Source organism: Dryobates pubescens, chromosome W (genome assembly GCF_014839835.1).
Source record: "Dryobates pubescens isolate bDryPub1 chromosome W, bDryPub1.pri, whole genome shotgun sequence".
In the NCBI taxonomy this organism is placed as follows: domain Eukaryota; kingdom Metazoa; phylum Chordata; class Aves; order Piciformes; family Picidae; genus Dryobates; species Dryobates pubescens.
Window position 1 is genome coordinate 2,820,917 of NC_071656.1, and position 18,287 is coordinate 2,839,203.

The following is an 18,287-nucleotide window of genomic DNA, read 5'->3' on the forward strand; positions in this document are numbered from 1 at the left end:
CCTGCCGCCATAGCTCGGTAGTGCAGTCCCCTCCCAGCTGTTGCTCCTCCCCGCTCTGTCCCAGGGCGCAGGACTGACATCACTCCTGGCTTTCCATCTAAGGGAGAAGGATGTTAAGCAGAGTGGCAGCACGATGACGGTGGTTAGGAGGAGGAGACTGAGCAGAGCGGCATCATGATGGCGGCGGTCAGAAGGACTTAGAAACGGTGGCGAAACAACAGGCTACTCCCCAGGCTTCTCCCTGTCCGGTTCGAGGCTCCATTGTTCAAGCCGGTGGGGGCTGCAGGCGAGCCTGCTACGTGGGAGCTGTAAGGAGCCGGCGGCCCAGGCGCTGCGGCGGTTACAGGAGCAGCCTCCGACCCTGGGTTTCAGCACAGAGCTCTTCGTGGTTTGTAGCACCGTCTCGGACCAGGGTGGCCCTAGGGAGGCCTGTCCGGGTACACGCGCACAGGTAGGTAGAGGCCCGCCGTGGCTTCTTTCCTTTTCCCTCGTCTCTCGTTGTGCGGTGGCTATCGCTTTCGAAGATGGATGAGAAGGCAACTGGTGTTGAGAAGAAAGGGTTGGATGCCCAGCGCGGGGCTGAGCTGAGCTTGCTCGCTGTTTTCCGAAGATGGAGGGAGGAAGCTGTGAGTCTGGCAGCCGGGGTTAAGTCTCTTTCGCTGGCTCTTGAGGGAGAGAGCCTGTGATGAACTGACTGGGAGGCAGAAGTATGGCCTTCCCTCTTCCCTGGCTATGAAGGGGCGCTGGGAGAAGCGAGCACGGAGGACCGCGGCCACCTTGGCCAGGAACGGCGCCTGTGCGGATGGCGCCACCAGCAGAGGGCCGTCTCCGGGGAGCCCTGGGAGCTGCCTTGGATGCGGTCGGTCATGGGAGGCCGCGAGAGCGCGGTGCGGATGGTCGGGGAGGATCGCCCTGGGAGCGCCTTGGATGCGGTCGGTCATGGGAGGCCGCGAGAGCGCGGTGCGGATGGTCGGGGAGGATCGTCGCGGAGCAGGGAGTGGGCGAGAAGTTGACAGTTTCGTGGCCACTAAAGATGTTTCCTGGAGCCCAGGGAACGCCGGCCCCAGAGGCGGCAGAGTGTTCGCGCGGATCTTGGCCTCGTTTGGGCAGCAGCGGCCGATCCGCGAGAAACCACCAAGCTGCTCGGCTCGCCGCCATAGGAGACCCAACCTCACTTTGCGGTCTCTCTGGTGTTGGAGGGCTCTTTCCTATCACTTTTCTTTTGTCATCGCCTTTGTTTGCTGACTGGAGTGGTTCTGGTGTCGGAGATGGTGCCTGAGTGCGGGACTTTTTTCATCCCGGAACGAGGCGGCCTCCATCATGAGATGTAGATCGAGCTGTATTAGAGGAGAGTACCTCGAGGCAGGCAACTTGCAGACGAGCCCCTAATCACTTTCACACTACTAAATGTGAAAGGCGCTGCTTTTTAGTTGATTATCAATGAGTTCATACCTGCACGCCATTTAAAGTGAGCCTAAATTTTTTCCTAGGGGCATCTGACACGGTAGACATCTGACTGAAGATGTCCACGTATATGAAAATAGGAACCACTCCATCTCTGGGATCTTGTTAAGTGATAGAGTTTGTTGTTTTTTTTTTTAAATGGGACAGTCTATTTTCCTGCTTCTACCCACAACTGGATATAAATATTGTGTCTAACTGGAAATGCTTCTGATATGTTTGTTTTGTGCATGAAATATTTTTGCTAATCAGATCTTAGAGCACTAATATCCATGATTTATATTTCTGTGTTTGAGGATGAAGTTTTCCTTTAAAAGTTAATCTGGCTGTTCTTAAGACAGTACTATGGCATACCAGAAGCTATTTTTCAGATAAAAAGGTGTCAAATGTGATAGATGCTCCCTTTCAGTGTTGTTGTGACAGGATATGTTATTTGCAGTATCTTTCAGTTGTAACCATCAAATATTTCAAGTTATGTCACCATTTTCCTTTACTGCTTCAGGTAATTTGGGCAAAGTCTTCAATACTTGCAGAGAACAGTTCAGTAAACAAGTCACCTGAAAAACAGAGTACCAAGAAGTACATTCTTGACGTCTACCTTCTAATCTGATTGGACTTCTATTTATTTTTTTAAACTTCTTAGTATTTACAATGAATGGGCACAGTGATGAAGACACTGTAAGAAACAGTAGTGGAGAATCAAGGTAAGCACTTTAAGTCCTTGGCTACTTATTCTCCTGTATTTTGTTTATTGGAACTGGTTTATGTTTTAACTGTGCCAAAGCTTCCTGGTGAGTAAGTAGACCATTGTTTAGGAGGACTGGTGATGCTTTTTTACAAATGCTTAATTTGCTTGTTAGAATCAGTTAGCTTCATTTAATAATCATAACAATTGTGTATATACCTTGCATAATACAATTTTAATACTATTTAAGCTCTATTAGCATCCGTTACTCTTTTTCCTCCAAAGATATCTGAAGAGTTAAAAGCTGAAACAAATTACTTAGAAATATTAAAGTAAAACTTGTGTGTATGAAATGCAGGGCATGCATGCATAATATGTACTGCATAAACCCTGAAATAGATTATCTCTAAAGTTGGAACAGTGGACTGTTAATTCTAGTGAGGCTTCCATTTTTTGTTGAGATGTCTAAGCAGTATAATGGAAAGCATTAAATTCATGTTTGTTTACCAAAGTCTAAGTACAGTTTTCCCAACTGTTTCCTTAAATAAAAATAAAACCCCACCCTTCTAATGTTGATTACTGGTGTTCTAGGATGTGTAGAGAGTTCACTTGGTTGGAAAAACCTGGTTAGAACTTCCCTGCTGCAAGATAAGGATAACAGCAGACTTGTAGGGATGGAATTAACTTCTTATTCTAGAACAGTACTAAGTTCAACAAGTATCTACTGCACTAGGATGTTAATATTTCTGAAACTGGGAATATGAGGAATGCTGCAGATTTAAGAAGGAAAGGCAAACTTACAAATAGATGTGGTTGTGATCATGTTGTCAGTCTACCTGTCTGTCTCTCTTTCTGATCACTGCCTGTTGAGCCTGGTGGATGTGGGGAGGCCTTCAGCAAGGCCTTTGACACCGTCCCCCACAGCAAACTCCTGGCCAAGCTGTCAGCCCACGGCTTGGATGGGAGCACACTGCGATGGGTTAGGAACTGGCTGGAGGGCCGAGCCCAGAGAGTGGTGGTGAATGGTGCCACATCCAGCTGGAGGCCAGTCACTAGTGGTGTGCCCCAAGGATCAGTGCTGGGCCCCATGCTCTTTAACATCTTTATTGATGATCTGGATGAGGGCATAGAGTCCATCATCAGTAAATTTGCTGATGACACCAAGCTGGGGGCAGGAGTTGATCTGCTGGAGGGTAGAGAGGTTTTGCCGAGGGACCTCGACAGGCTGGACGGGTGGGCAGAATCCAACGGCATGAGATTTAACACATCCAAGTGCCAGGTTCTGCACATTGGCCACAGCAACCCCATGCAGAGCTACAGGCTGGGGTCAGAGTGGCTGGAGAGCGGCCAGGCAGAGAGGGACCTGGGGGTGCTGGTTGATGGTAGGCTGAACATGAGCCTGCAGTGTGCCCAGGCAGCCAGGAGGGCCAATGGCATCCTGGCCTGCATCAGGAACAGTGTGGCCAGCAGGAGCAGGGAGGTCATTCTGCCCCTGTACACTGCACTGGTTAGGCCGCACCTCGAGTCCTGTGTCCAGTTCTGGGCCCTTCAGTTTAGGAAGGATGTTGACTTGCTGGAGCGTGTTCAGAGAAGGGCAATGAAGTTGTTGAAGGGTTTGGAACACAAGCCCTATGAGGAGTGACTGAGTGAGCTGGGGTTGCTTAGCCTGGAGAAGAGGAGACTCAGGTGTGACCTTATTGCTCTCTACAACTACCTTAAGGGAGGTTGTAGACAAGCAGAGGTTGGTCTCTTCTCCCAGATAACCAGCACCAGAAGAAGAGGACACAGTCTCAGGCTGCGCCAGGGGAGGTTTAGGCTGGAGGTTAGGAGGAAGTTTTACACAGAGAGAGTGATTGAGAGAGAGAGAGAGTTTTACACAGAGAGAGTGGTGGAGTCGCCATCACTGGAGGTGTTCTGGAGGAGACTTGATGGGGTGCTTGGTGCCATGGGTTAGTTGATTAGGTGGTGTTGGATGATAGGTTGGACATGATGATCTTGAAGGTTTCTTCCAACCTGGTCTGGTCTATTCTATTCTATCAGTTGATTATGTCACTCAGAGGTCATAAAGAAAATTGAGTTCTGTGGGCTTTATGAAAACATCCAGTTGGATAGAGGGGATAGATCTAAATTTTTGTCCCAAGTAAAGAAATCCAAGAACAACATAATGGCCAACTGATCATTCAGCACATGCGGGCTGTTAAGCTTGCATGTAACATAGTGAGTAATGGGATGGTAAAAAAGGGGGGAAAGAGAAGTGTTTAGGTGATGTTAGGTGCAAATCTTCAGGAAACCTATGAACAGCAAAACTAAAGGAACTTTAACAACTTCTGTGGTGTTTTTTTTTTTTTTAATGTCAAGCTTCCATATTATACCTACAAAAAATACTGTGAGCACGAATACTGTAAGTATTTTTTTGTTGTTAGATTTCTGCTTCTAGTAAAGAAGGTACTTGTCTAGTTAGCAAACAAATTTTGGGTTTCTTCTAGTGAATGGCAACATATTCCTGTTTACTTATATTTAAAAATAATAATACAATAAAAAACCTCAACAAAAATCAAACAAACTCACCCAAGAAACAATCAAACCCAAACCAAGCCTTATCAGTTGAGTAGAGGAACAAAGTTCATTTAGAAGGTTATAAATAATACTTCCAATATGCATTAACTTGGTCAGGGACAACTCTGATGACTTCAGTTGAAATGAACCATCTAGCTAAAGATAATGTAAGAATAATACTGTGTGTCAAACTATGACCACTTCTAAATACCAGCATATCAAAGTTATTCAAAAGGTGTAGCAATTCTCATAAGGCTAAACCTCCAAAATATAAAAATCTTTATTATAAGTAAATATCAGGAAGATGCATCCTATCTGATTAATCTGATCTCCTTCTACAGTAAGGTAGAGGGAGAGATAAGGGCCGCGGACTGTCTACCTGGACTTTAGTAAAGCCTTTGACACCGTCTCCCACAGCATTCTCCTTCAGAAACTCATGGCACAAGGCTTGGATAAGTGCCCTCTGCACTGGATAGAAGACTGGCTGATGGCCAGGCCCAAAGCGTGGTGGTGGAGTGATACTGTGAAATATGGCTGGTGCCCAGTCACTAGTGGTGTCCCTCAGGGTTCAGTACTGGGGCCTGTCCTCTTTAATATCTTGTATCAATGATCTGGATGAAGGGATTGAGTGCACCCTCAGTAAGTTTGTAGATGACACCAAGCTGGGTGGCTGTGTCCATCTGCCAGAGGGTAGGGAAGCTTTGCAGCAGGATCTGCATTGGGTTGGGTGGTGTTGGATGATAGGTTGGACATGATGATCTTGAAGGTCTCTTCCAACCTGGTCTATTCTATTCTATTCTATTCTATTCTATTCTATTCTATTCTATTCTGACTGGTTAGATGCATGGGCCAAGACTAATTGTATGAAGTTCAACAAGTGCCAGGTTCTGCACCTGGGTCACAACAACCCAATGGTAATCTACAGACTTGGGGATGTGTGGTTGGAAAGCTGCAACTTGGAGAGGGACCTGGGGTTATTGTTTGATAGTTGACTGAACATGAGTCAGCAGTGTACCCAGGTAGCCAAGAAAGCAAATGGCATCCTGGCTTGTATTGGAAACACTGTTGCCAGCAGGGACAGGGAGGTGATCATCCACCTGTGCTCAGCACTGGTGAGGCCACACGTCGAGTGTTGTGTTCATTTCTGGGCCTCTCACTATAGGAAGGACATTGAGGTACTGGAGCATGTCCAGAGAAGGGCAATGAGGCTGGAGATGGGCCTGGAGCATATGGCCTACAAGGAGTGTCTGAGGGAGCTGGGGTGGTTCAGTCTGGAGAAGTGGAGGCTGAGGGGAGTCCTCATTGCTCTCTACAACTACCTGAATGGAAATTGAAGCTAGGAGAGGCCAGCCTCTTCTCTTTGACAAGCAACAGGAGTAGAGGTTTCAGGCTGTGCCAGGGGAGGTTTAGGCTGGATGTTAGGAAATATTTCTTCACTGAAAGGGTTATCAAATACTGGAATGGTCTGGCCAGAGTGGTGGTGGAATTGCCATCCCTGGGGGTGTTCAATTGGCATGTGGACCTGGTGCTTGAGGACACAGTTTATTGTTTATCCTTCAGTGCTGGGTCGAGGTCCCTGGAGGTGTTCAAGAGGGGACTGGACATGGCTCTTGGTGCCATGGTTTAGTCATGAGGTCTGTGGTGACAGGTTGGACTTGATGATCTTTGAGGTCTCTCCCAACATTGGTGATTCTGTGATTCTGTGAGGGTTGGACTGTAGGGTCTTTGCAGTTACTTCCAACCAGATATATTCTGTGATTCTGTGAAATAAAACGATAGTTCCCTGTGAACTGAGACTTTGTTCTGCATCTTAAATATACTGCTGAGCAAAATTTAAAGCTTAAAAAAAATTGTAAATGTGAAACTTTTTCCCCTGAGCTTGTATCAGTCATTAACCCTGTAGCCTAATTCACCTATATGTATGCTTGCCATATGCTGTCAGGAAACTCTTTTTTTAAAATGAAGGATGAAGGCTTCCATTATTAAGCTATTGAACTGGCTGAGGTTGTTGATCTACCACTCTCCATCATTTTCAAATGATCATGGAAAAGAGGAGAGGGGGCTGAGGACTGGAGGAAAGCCAATGTCACTCCAGTCTTCAGAAAGGGCAAGAAGGAAGACTCGGGAAATTACCGACCAGTCAGCATTGCCTCCATCCCTAGAAAGGTGATGGAGCAGCTCATTCTGGAGGTCATATCTAAGCACGTGGAAGAAAAGAAGGTTATTGGGAGTAGCCAGCAAGGGAAATCATGTTTGAGTAATCTGCTTGCCTTCTATCATAGTATGACTGAATGGGTAGATACAGGGAGAGCAGTGGATGGTGTCTTCCTTGACTTCAGCAGGGCTTTTGTCACTGTCTTGCATAACATCCTTGTGGGTAAGCCCAGGAAGTCTGTGTTAGAAGAGTGGACTGTGAGATGGATTGAGAACTGAATAAACAACAGGGATCAGAGGGTTGTGACCAATGGTGCAGAGTCCAGTTGGAGGCCTGTAGCTGGTGGTGTTCCCCAGGGGTCAGTACTGGGTCTGGTCTTGTTCAACAGCTTCATCAACAACCTGGATGAGAGGTGTGGTAGGTTGAGAGAGGGCCTAGCTCTCCCTCCCCCACAGAGAAAGAAAACCACAGCTAGCTCAGTCGGAGAAGCAAGCTATATTTACAAGCATATATAGAAAGCAGGTTATATATAACACAATATATACAGGTATTTACAATATATTTATAGAAATATACAGCAAAGAAAAATAACACAACAAAATTCCCTCCTCGGGGAGGAGGGTTTCCCTCCCTGTAACCCCCTCTCTCCCCCCCCACCTCCCTTTTTTCCCAAAAAGGGGCTAGAGAGAGAAAGAAAGGCAAGTTATTAAGGAAAAGAATTGTTATTAAGCTTCAAAAGCACATGCAGGATTAGTTTTGCTTATCTCAAGGTCAGCTCCAGCTAGTTTGCTGAGAAGCAGGCAGGCAGAATGGGCTGAAACCCAAACTTAAAGTTACATTCTGCCCATCTACCAATGAAATTCATTTAGAATATCATGTTTTCATTTTGATACAAAAACATTCAGCCAGAGTGTTTCCAACACTGTCTCTCTCTTAAAGGCACAGCCTCAAACGGTCACATTCTCCCTGAAGTCCTTTATTGCTGTGTTGTAGAATCCCTTGCATTACACAGTCTCAGAGTCCCACTTACAGTAGTCCCAGAAGCCCTTAACAGATGAAGCAGCTAGCAGAAGTCCTGAGCATGTCCATCACAGTATCCCTACACCAAAGCCCTAGCCAGAAGTAACAGCTAACTAACAGAAGCAGAAGTCCCTAGCAGCCCTATCCAGAGCTGTTCCTACCAAAGTCCCTAACCCAAGAGTCAGAGTGAGGGGGTGTGTCCTATTGCTCAGAGTGGCTGTGGTTTATACTCTCTGTTATAAATCCCTTAACCAGTAAAACCCAACCACATATATAAGCTAAAATCTTTTCCCAGTAAGAGGTGCCAGCATGTCAAGGAGGTGGCTTCTGCAGCATGTTCCAATCAAAGGGTGCCAGCATGAGAATGTTGTTCTTGGCACATATGGAATGTTATTGTTTTGCTTTTTGCAGCATGCAATTGGTCAGCTAAGGAATCATGCACTCTGCATGCACCTAGCAGCTGCCCTCAGAACAGTGGCTGCAACAAGCTGCCTTTTTTTAGACAGATACCAGAACGCTTTCATCCCAGGTTTCATGCTCACAAATACAACTCTTAGTTACCTGACTTATCTCTTAAAGGGGACATAGATCCTGCTGGTCCAATTTCCACAGGAAAGAACAACCCCATGGACCAGTATAGGTTGGGGACTGACCTGTTGGAGAGCAGTACAGAGGAGAGGGACCTGGGGGTCCTGGTGGATAAAAGGATACCCATGAGCCAGCAATGTGCCCTTGTGGCCAAGAAGACAAATAGTATCCTGGGGTGTATTAGAAAGAGAGTGGATAGTAGGTCAAGAGAGGTTCTCCTGCCCCTCTACTCTGCCCTGGTGAGGCCACATCTGGAATATTGTGCCTAGTTATGGGCTCCTCATTTCAAGACAACCTGTGGTGGGTTGAAATTCCCCCCCCCCCATTAACTTTGCTAGACCAACTCAGAAACAAATGAAAGCTGTATTTACAAGCAAAACTACACTCTACAATGGAATGCAATGAATATGTACAAAATATACAGTATTGACAATATTATACAGATATTTACAACACAAAAAAACCCTGGTCAAAAATACCAGGGAAGCCGTTCCACTGCCCCCTCTCCCCCTGTCCTAAGAGAGAAAGGAGCAGAGAGAAAACAGGGGTTAGACTTAACTAAACAATGCAGCCAAGGTCAGCCAGAAGCAGATTAATCTCTCCTGAGTGAAGCAAGCAGAGATGAGATCAGAAAAGAGAGAGAATTGCTTTGGTACAGCTAGTCTTATAGCAGATGTTTCTCCAATGAATTTGTTTAGAATAATCTTTAGTTTTTCTTTTTACACCCAATAGTGATTTATTTATATTTTTCTACTTTTCTGCTCAAAATCTGCAATAAAATTTTAAAGGCATAGCCTAAAACCACCACAAGACCTCAGGGAACCGCTTGAAAGATTCCAGTGCAAAGCCACAAAGATGATTAAAGGAGTAGAACATCTCCCTTCTGAGGAAATGCTGAGGGAGCTGGGTCTCTTCAGCTTGGAGGTGAGGAGCTTGAGGGGTGACCTCATTCATGTTTATAATTGTGTGGCTGGCAGGAATAGCCTATTGGGTTTGGCTGAGCTGGAGTTAGAATAGAATAGAATAGAATAGAATTAACCAGGTTGGAAGAGACCTTCGAGATCATCATGTCCAACCCATCATCCAACACTACCCAATCAACTAAACCATACAACCAAGCATCCTGTCAAGCCTCGCCCTGAACACCCCCAGCGACGGCGACCCCACCACCTCCTCAGGCAGCCCATTCCAGTGGGCAATCACTCTCTCTGTGTAAAACTTCCTCCTAACCTCCAGCCTAAATCTCCCCTGATGCAGCCTGAGACTGTGTCCTCTTCTTCTGGTACTGGTTGCCTGGGAGAAGAGACCAACCTCCGCCTCACTACAACCCCCCTTCAGGTAGTTGTAGAGAGCAATAAGGTCACCCCTGAGTCTCCTCCTCTCCAGACTAAGCAACCCCAGCTCCCTCAATCTCTCCTCATAGGGCTTGTGCTCCAAGCCCCTCACCAACCTTGTTGCCCTTTTCTGGACATGCTCCAGCAAGTCAACATCCTTCCTAAACTGAGGGGCCCAGAACTGGACACAGTACTCAAGGTGTGGCCTAACCAGTGCAGTGTAGAGGGGCAGAATGACCTCCCTGCTCCTGCTGGCCACACTGTTCCTGATGCAGGCCAGGATGCCATTGGCCCTCCCGGCTGCCTGGGCACACTGCAGGCTCATGTTCAGCCTACCATCAACCAGCACCCCCAGGTCCCTTTCCACCTGACTGCTCTCCAGCCACTCTGACCCCAGCCTGTAGCTCTGCATGGGGTTGTTGTGGCCAATGTGCAGAACCTAGCACTTGGATGTGTTAAATCTCATGCTGTTGGACTCTGCCCATCTGCCCAGCCTGTCGAGGTCCCTCTGCAGAGCCTCTCTACCCTCCAGCAGATCAACTCCTGCCCCCAGCTTGGTGTCATCAGCAAATTTACTGATGATGGACTCTATGCCCTCATCCAGATCATCAATAAAGATGTTAAAGAGCATGGGGCCCAGCACTGATCCTTGGGGCACACCACTAGTGACTGGCTGCCAGCTGGATGTGGCACCATTCACCACCACTCTCTGGGCTCGGCCCTCCAGCCAGTTCCTAACCCATCGCAGTGCGCTCCCGTCCAAGCCATGGGCTGACAGCTTGGCCAGGAGCTTGCTGTGGGGGACGGTGTCAAAGGCCTTGCTGAGGTCCAGGTACACTACATCCACAGCCTGCCCCGCATCCACCAGGCGGGTCACCTGATCATAGAAGGAGATCAGGTTGGTCAGGCAGGACCTGCCCTTCCTAAACCCATGCTGGCTGGACCTGATCCCTTGGCCATCCTCCAAGTTCTGTGTGACTGCACTCAAGATGACCTGTTCCATAATCTTGCCTGGCACTGAGGTCAGGCTGACAGGTCTATAATTCCCTGGCTCATCCAACCGGCCCTTCTTGTGGATGGGCGCCACGTTGGCCAGCTTCCAGCCATCTGGGATGTCTCCAGTGAGCCAGGACTGCTGAAAAATGATGGAGAGCAGCTTGGCCAGCACATCTGCCAGCTCTCTCAGCACCCTGGGATGGATCCCATCTGGTCCCATGGACTTGTGGGGATCCAAGTGGCTAAGCAGATCACCAACTACCCCATTCTGGAACAGAGGAAGACTATGCTGCTCCCTAACTCCTCCTGCCAGCTCTGCAGGCCAGCTGTCTGGAAGACATTCTGTCCGGCTAGAAAAAATTGAGGCAAAGAAGTTGTTAAGTACCTCTGCCTTCTCCTCATCCTTTGTTACAACATTCCCCTCCGTGTCCACCAAGGAGTGGAGGTTGTCCCTGCCCTTCTTCTTGCTATTAATGTATTTATAGAAGGACTTTTTGTTGTCCTTCACAGCAGAGGCCAGTCTAAGCTTCAAATGTGCTTTTGCCTCCCTAATTTTCTTCCTACAAGACCTAGCAACATCCTTAAACTTTTCATGGTTTGCCTCACCTTTCTTCCAAAGATGATACACCCTCTTTTTTTCCCTTAGTTCTTTTAGAAGCTCATCACCCATCCAGGCTGGCCGTCTGCCCCGGCGGCTCCTCTTCCGGCGCATTGGCACAGCCTGATCCTGTGCCTTCAAGAGTTCTTCCTTGAAGTAGTCCCAGCTCTCCTGGACCCCTTTGTTTCTAAGGGCTGTTTCCCAAGGAACCTTCTGAGTTAGTTCCTTGAGCAACCTGAAGTCCGCCCTCCGGGAAGTCCAGAGTGGAGGTCTTCTTGCTGCCCCTCTTAACTTGACCAAATACTGAAAATTCAATTATCTCGTGGTCGCTGGCCCCTAAACAGCCTCCGACCACCACATCACCCACCAGCCCTTCCCTGTTGGTGAAGAGGAGGTCAAGCATAGCCTTACCCCTGGTAGGCTCTCTCAGCACCTGGGATAAGAAGCTGTCCTCCATGCATTCCAAGAACCTCCTAGACTGTCTCCTCTCTGCTGTGTTGAGTTCCCAGCAGATGTCAGGCAGGTTGAAGTCGCCCATGAGAACAAGGTCAGGCGATCTTGAGACAGCCTTAAGTTGCCTAAAAAATGCTTCATCAACTTTTTCTTCCTGGTTGGGTGGTCTATAACAGACTCCAACCAGGATGTCAGCCCTGTTAGCCTTCCCTCTAATTCTCACCCATAGGCACTCAACCTGATGATCCCTGATCCTCCATCTCAATGGCATCTAGTGCCTCCCTGATGTACAGGGCCACCCCTCCACCCCTTCTTCCCTGCCTGTCTTTTCTGAAAAGCCTGTAGCCATCAATTGCAGCGCTCCAGTCATGTGAGTTGTCCCACCACGTCTCTGTGATGGCAACTACATCATAACTTTCCTGCTGCAGCAAGGCTTCCAGCTCCTCTTGTTTGTTACCCAAGCTTCGTGCATTAGTGTACATGCACTTCAGCCGTGCTGCTGTTTTCACCTCTGGCTCAAGCTTATCACCCCCAGACTCCTGCTTGGGGGGACTGGTTTCAGCCCCTTCCCCCTTCGAATCTAGTTTAAAGCCTTATCTATGAGACCTGCCAATTGCCTTCCTAGAATCTTTTTCCCTTTGAGGGATAGGCCATTTTCATACACTCTGATCTTTCCCCTCCTCTGGGACAGATGTGCTTCATCTGTTGCCAGCTGACCTGGTGCATTAGAAAGTTTTTCAATATCGAAAAACCCAAAATTCTTTTGACTACACCAGCCTCTAAGCCACTTGTTGACTATGGCTGCTGTCCTGTTCCTTATGGTATTCCCTCCTGTAACTAAGGGTATAGATGAGAAAATTATTTGAGCACCTGACCCCTCAAAGAGATCCCCCAGGGCCCTGAAGTCGTTCTTGATAGCCCTGGAAGTTCTGGTTGCAACATCATCATTCCCTAACTGCATAACTAGTAATGGGTAGTAGTCAGAGGGCTGCACCAAACTGGGCATCCTTCTGGTAACATCCTTGACCATAGCTCCCGGGAGGCAACAGACTTCCCTGTGTGTAGGGTCTGGCCGACATATGGGGCCTTCTGTTCCCCTCAGGAGAGAATCACCAATGACAATTACCCTCCTCTTTTTTTTAAGGGAGCAGGTCCTGATGCCAGGGGAAGGCTGTTTAGCCTTAGGCTGCTTGGCCTTGGGCTGCTTGGCCTTGGGCTGCTTGGCCTCAGGCAAAACCCCAGATGATGTGTCCTCCATCAGAATCACCTCACCCTCGACCTCCAATGCCCTGTACTTGTTTTCCAAGGGCAGTGGGGAAGGTGATGGGAGACAAGGAGGTTTAACTTTACGTCTTTTGAGAGGAATTTGTGTCCATTCCCCTCTGCTTTTTGAATAACCAGCCTCTGCCTGGGAGGCCTGCAGAGCCTGGTTACTCAGGTCTGTTACCCTTCTACAATCTCTTACATCTCTAAGTCTAGCAACCTCGTCCTTCAGGCTGGCCACTAAGTTAAGTAAATAGTCAATCTGCTCACATGTTATGCAGGAGTTGTCCCCAGTACCTTGCATCTCAAGCGCCAGGCTCCAGCACTGTCTGCAGCCAGATGCCTGGACACCTACCTCTTGCTTATGACACTTACCTACCTTCTTATATTCCCTCTCAGTCTGAGTCGAGACTGATTTCTTAAAGGCGTTATTGCAGCGAGTTACCACCATGGCCAGCCCTGCCCGCAGCACCTGCTGGGCAAAGTTTTAGAAAAAGCACAGCAGCGCACGCGTCTGAGCAAGAGAGCGGCTGAAATGGACCGGCCGCGCGGTGCCTGCAGCTTTTAAAGTGCCGCGGCAACACAGGGGACCGAGGCGATCCCGAGGATGTGGAGATTCAGCAGGAGCCGGTCTCAGTCGAGTGCCGAGCCAGCCGCGGGTCCTGCCGGATTCAAAAGGGGCAGTTAGTGGCTTATCCAGGGGGTCCTGGCAGCAGTGTGCTCCCGAGGCGGGTTACCGCTGAAAGTTAATTCTCCCCAGAGCATTGTTCTGGTGCTGTGTTCTGTAGTGCTGTAGCTGGGTGTTGAGAACACACCAGTGTTTTGGCTACTGCTGAACAGAGCACCAGGCCTGTACTTTTCCAACATTCCCCTGTCCCAAGAGTATGCTGAGGGATGGGCAAGATCTTGAGAAGGGACAGAACTGGGCCAGCTGATCCAAACTGACCAAAGGGGTATTCTATGTCATATGATGTCAGCTCAGATATATAAGCTAGGTGAAAGAAGGAAGTATGGGGATATTCGTTGATGGTGCCTGTTGTCCAGAGCAGCCACTATGCATATTGAAGCCCTACTTCCCCAGAGTGACCAAAATATCATCTGACTTGATGGGCAGTAGAGAATAACATCTTTGTTTGCTTTTGCTTCTATGCATGGCCTTTGATTTTGCTTTGCATCCTATTAAATTGCTTCTATCTTATTATGGGCCTTTGGTTATATTTTCCCTTCTTCTCTGTCCATCAAAAAAGGGGAATGATAGAGTGGTTTTAGTGGGCATTTGGCTCCCAGCCAGGGCCAAGCCACCACAAATAGGGACGTGATCATGCCTCTGTACTCTGCACTGATGTTAGCAGCAGAGAGAGTAGTAGTTCTGGTTTGTGGTTTTAAATGTTGTCAGTTAAGCGTGCTATAGTTCAGAAGATGATCAACTTGCCACTATCGCCCCCCCATCCTTGTTGGCTCACAGCCAGATGAATTGTGCTGGCAGTGATAGGCTTAGACTTTGATATCTGTTTTGGGGTTTTTATTATTTTGGATCTTGGCATTATCTTTATTTCTCTTTAAATGTTTGCAAGCCAAGTGTACATAATTCAGAATTATTTTGCTTGTGTGGTGCTGTAATTACAATATTTTCCCTCATAAAGTATGGTAGTATTCAACCTAATGAGGATTTGGATTAAAGTTTTAACTCGGGTCCTTTGTAAAATTGTTTTAGAAAGCCAAACGTTTCTATTTTTTTTTAATATCAATGAAATAAATGTTTAAATATTCTATTTAAATACATTAAATCTAGTGTGCAATAAATGTACAGGTGGAGTAATCCTGTGGCTCAAGAATATGCTATGATGACTGATTATATGACTTGTGCCAAGTCACATAATCAGTGACAAACTCAGAGTTTGTCTGTGGGGAATTTGACTGCTGTTATTTTAACTGGTCTATATGGATTTATATTATGTGACAACACATTTATGGTTTTCCAGTTACATTTATAAACACTTTATTTAATCAAGTGTTTGGTAGTGTTTTGTATATGGTTGGTCCAAATCACAAAATGAAATGTAGTTCCTTAAAGTACTGCAAGTAATTAAAAATACTTTTTCCCCCTATTATCTTTATGAAAAAAGTAAAACTAGGGAAAGAAAACGGAGTTTTTATTTGCTTTGAAGAAATGCACGGTCAAAACAAAAATTGTAGAACACGCACTGCTGATCTAAAAAGACTTAAAACAATTGTATGTGTGTGCATACACAAAAATATGTGGGGTTTGTTAGAGCTAAGTAAGGGTTTGGGTGATTGAGAAATGCTCTTGTTTGACTCCTTTACAGTAATGATGAATATTCTCCTTTCTTGCTTCTCTCTCTCTCTTTTCTTTTAAGGTTTAGTGAAAAGTATCTGATTAAATTTTTATTTTTTTCATTCCTGATTTATTCAGTACAATCATTTGAATGCTATCCATGGGTCTGGGCTAACCTAACAATTGATTTATAGGTGAAGATAAAGTCTTTTTAATGTGACTTTAAAAAATTTCTATTTCATTAGCCATTTTGTAATATTCTGTTAACTTCTAATTGCAGCCAATCGAGTGATGATTCTGTGTCAGCATCAGCTTCTGGATCTGGTTCAACCTCTGGAAGCAGTAGTGATGGAAGTAGCAGTCAATCAGATAGCACTGACTCTGAATCTGGTTCAGAGTCAGGCAGTCAATCAGAATCAGAGTCTGACACATCTAGACAGAAGAAACAAATTCAAGATAAACCACCATCAAAAGCTGATGAATCTGAGGTAAACCAAAGCATATCAATTAACCCTTTGTGGGGGAAAAAACACTCAGTGCAGAGTAGTTACAAGAGCAGTTTAAATTTAAACAAATAAAAGCTCCATACTTTTTACTTAAAACTTTAACTGGATTGAGTTAATGAATACATGTTTAGCTTTCATAACAATAGAATGGCCTCAAATTGCACCAGGGAGATTTAGATTGCATATTAGGAAAAACGTCATCATAGAAAGAGTGGTCAGGCATTGGAACAGGCTGCCCAGGGAGGTGATAGAGTCACTGCCCCTGGAGGTGTTCAAGAAATGTGTGGACATGGCACTTTGGGACATGGTTTAATGGCCATGGTGGTCTTAGGTTGATGGCTGGATTCAATAGTCTTAGAGGTCTCTTTGAACTAAAACGATTCTATGATTTTGTGTCCCTGCTCACTCCAAGGGGGTTGGACTAGATGACCTTTAAAGGTCCCTTCCAACTCAAAACATTCTATGATTTCATAACCATAAGATTCAAAAGCTGTTAAAGATTTTTTTTGTGTGTGTGTGTAGTTTTGGGTTGGGTTCACACTGTCTCTCACAGTATCCTTCAGGACAAAATGTCCAGTACACGACGAGACAAGTCCATAATATGTTTGGAGAGTAATTGATAGGTTGGGCTCAAAGAGTTGTAGCAAATGGAGTTCTGTTATGCAGGCAGCCAGTGAGCATTGAGGTTCCATGGGGCCAGTGCTCTACAACGTTCTTATATATGGTCTGGGCATAAGAAAGCAGGTCCTGTCTGACTAATCTGGTCTCCTTCTACAATAAGGTGATTTGCCTAGTGGATGAGGGAAGGGCTGTGGACATTGTGTACCTGGACTTTAGTAAAGCCAATGACACTGTCTTCCACAGCATTCTTCTTCAGAAACTCATTGCACAAGGCTTGTATAAGTGCCCTCTGCACTGGGTAAAAAAACTAGCTGATGGCCAGGCCCAAAGGGTGATGAATGGAGTGAAATCTGGCTGGTGCCCAGTCACTAGTGTCCCCCAGGGTTCAGTACTGGAGCCTGTCCTCTTTAATATCTTGTATCAATGATCTGGATGAGGGGACTGAGGCACCCTCAGGATGTGTGTAGATAATACCAAGTTGGGTGGCTGTGCTAGAGGGTAGGAAGCTTTGCAGCAGGTTCTAGACAGGTTAGACCCATGGGCCAAGGCTAATTGTATGAAGTTCAACAAGGCCAAGTGTCAATTCCTGCACCTGGGTAATAACAACCCATGGTGAGCTACAGACATGGGGATGTGTGGTTGGAAAACTGCAACTTGGACAGGGACCTGGGGATATTGAGTCAGCAGTGCCCAGGTGGCCAAGAAAGCCAATGGCATCCTGGATTGTATTGGAAACACTGTTGCCAGCAGGGACAGGGAGGTGATCATCCCCCTGTGCTCAGCACTGGTGAGTCCACACCTCAAGTGTTGTGTTCATTTCTGGGCCACTCACTACAGGAAGGACATTGAGGTGCTGGAGTGTGTCCAGAGAAGGGCAACAAGGATGGTGAAGGGCCTGGAGCATATGGCCTACAAGGAGTGTCTGAGGGAGCTGGGTTTGTTCAGTCTGGAGAAGAGGAGGCTGAGGGGAGACCTTATAGCACTCTACAACTACCTGAAGGGAGGTTGGAGCGAGGAGTGGGTAGCCTCTTCTCCTTGATGACAAGCGACAGGACTGGAGGATATAGTTTCAAGATGCACCAGGGGAGGTTTAGGCCAGATATTAGGAAATACTTCTTCACTGAAAGGGTTATCAAATATTGGAATGGTCTACCCAGGGCAGTGTTTGAGTGTGGTGAAGAGGGAGGTTATCACTTTATTACTTATGACTTATGATTTATGAAAAATATTTTTTTATTATTATTATAAAATTGTCAATAACCAATGAATCACCAACTTATATACATGTTCTAGTGCACGTTCGTGAAATATATCCCATAACTGGCTTAGTATTATGATTAGAACTTATTTGAGCTAATTACAAGCTATTTCTATATTTATATGCAAGAAGGGTGCAGTTCCGCCGCTTGGCCACTAGATGGCGACTCGACGGGACGTGCGCGGCTTCTGGTCGAGCTCAGACGGAGCTCTGTCCTGTGTGCCGCCGGTTCGAGACTGGGGTCTTGCAGAGCTGGCTTGCACGAGCGGACGGGCTGGTAGGGCTGGTCCGGAGACGAGCTGGTCCTCAGAGTTGATCCGCGCCACACAGCGGGACGGCGATCGCCAGCAGACTTGCCTGGGGGACACGGCGGTACGCGGGTCTGCAGGGGCGGCCCCGGGAGTGAGGAATATCGGCGGGGCGGGCCCGACAGAGGTCGGCCTGGCTCGGCAAGTCCTCAGGCAGCAGCTTCTCGTCTGCTGGGCTTAAAACAACAG

General features: G+C 46.9%; 1 long non-coding RNA gene across 2 annotated transcripts; it reads left to right on the plus strand.

Annotated features, from left to right (window-relative positions):
• The first annotated feature begins 257 nt into the window (after positions 1-257).
• LOC128899332 (uncharacterized) lies at positions 258-15,887 on the plus strand. Of its 2 annotated transcripts, none has more exons than XR_008463064.1 (3): positions 258-451; positions 1,964-2,165; positions 15,686-15,887. It is a non-coding gene; the product is annotated as an uncharacterized LOC128899332 (long non-coding RNA). The 2 variants fall into 2 exon arrangements; XR_008463063.1 differs by having other exon boundaries at positions 2,105-2,165.
• The last annotated feature ends 2,400 nt before the right edge of the window (positions 15,888-18,287 follow it).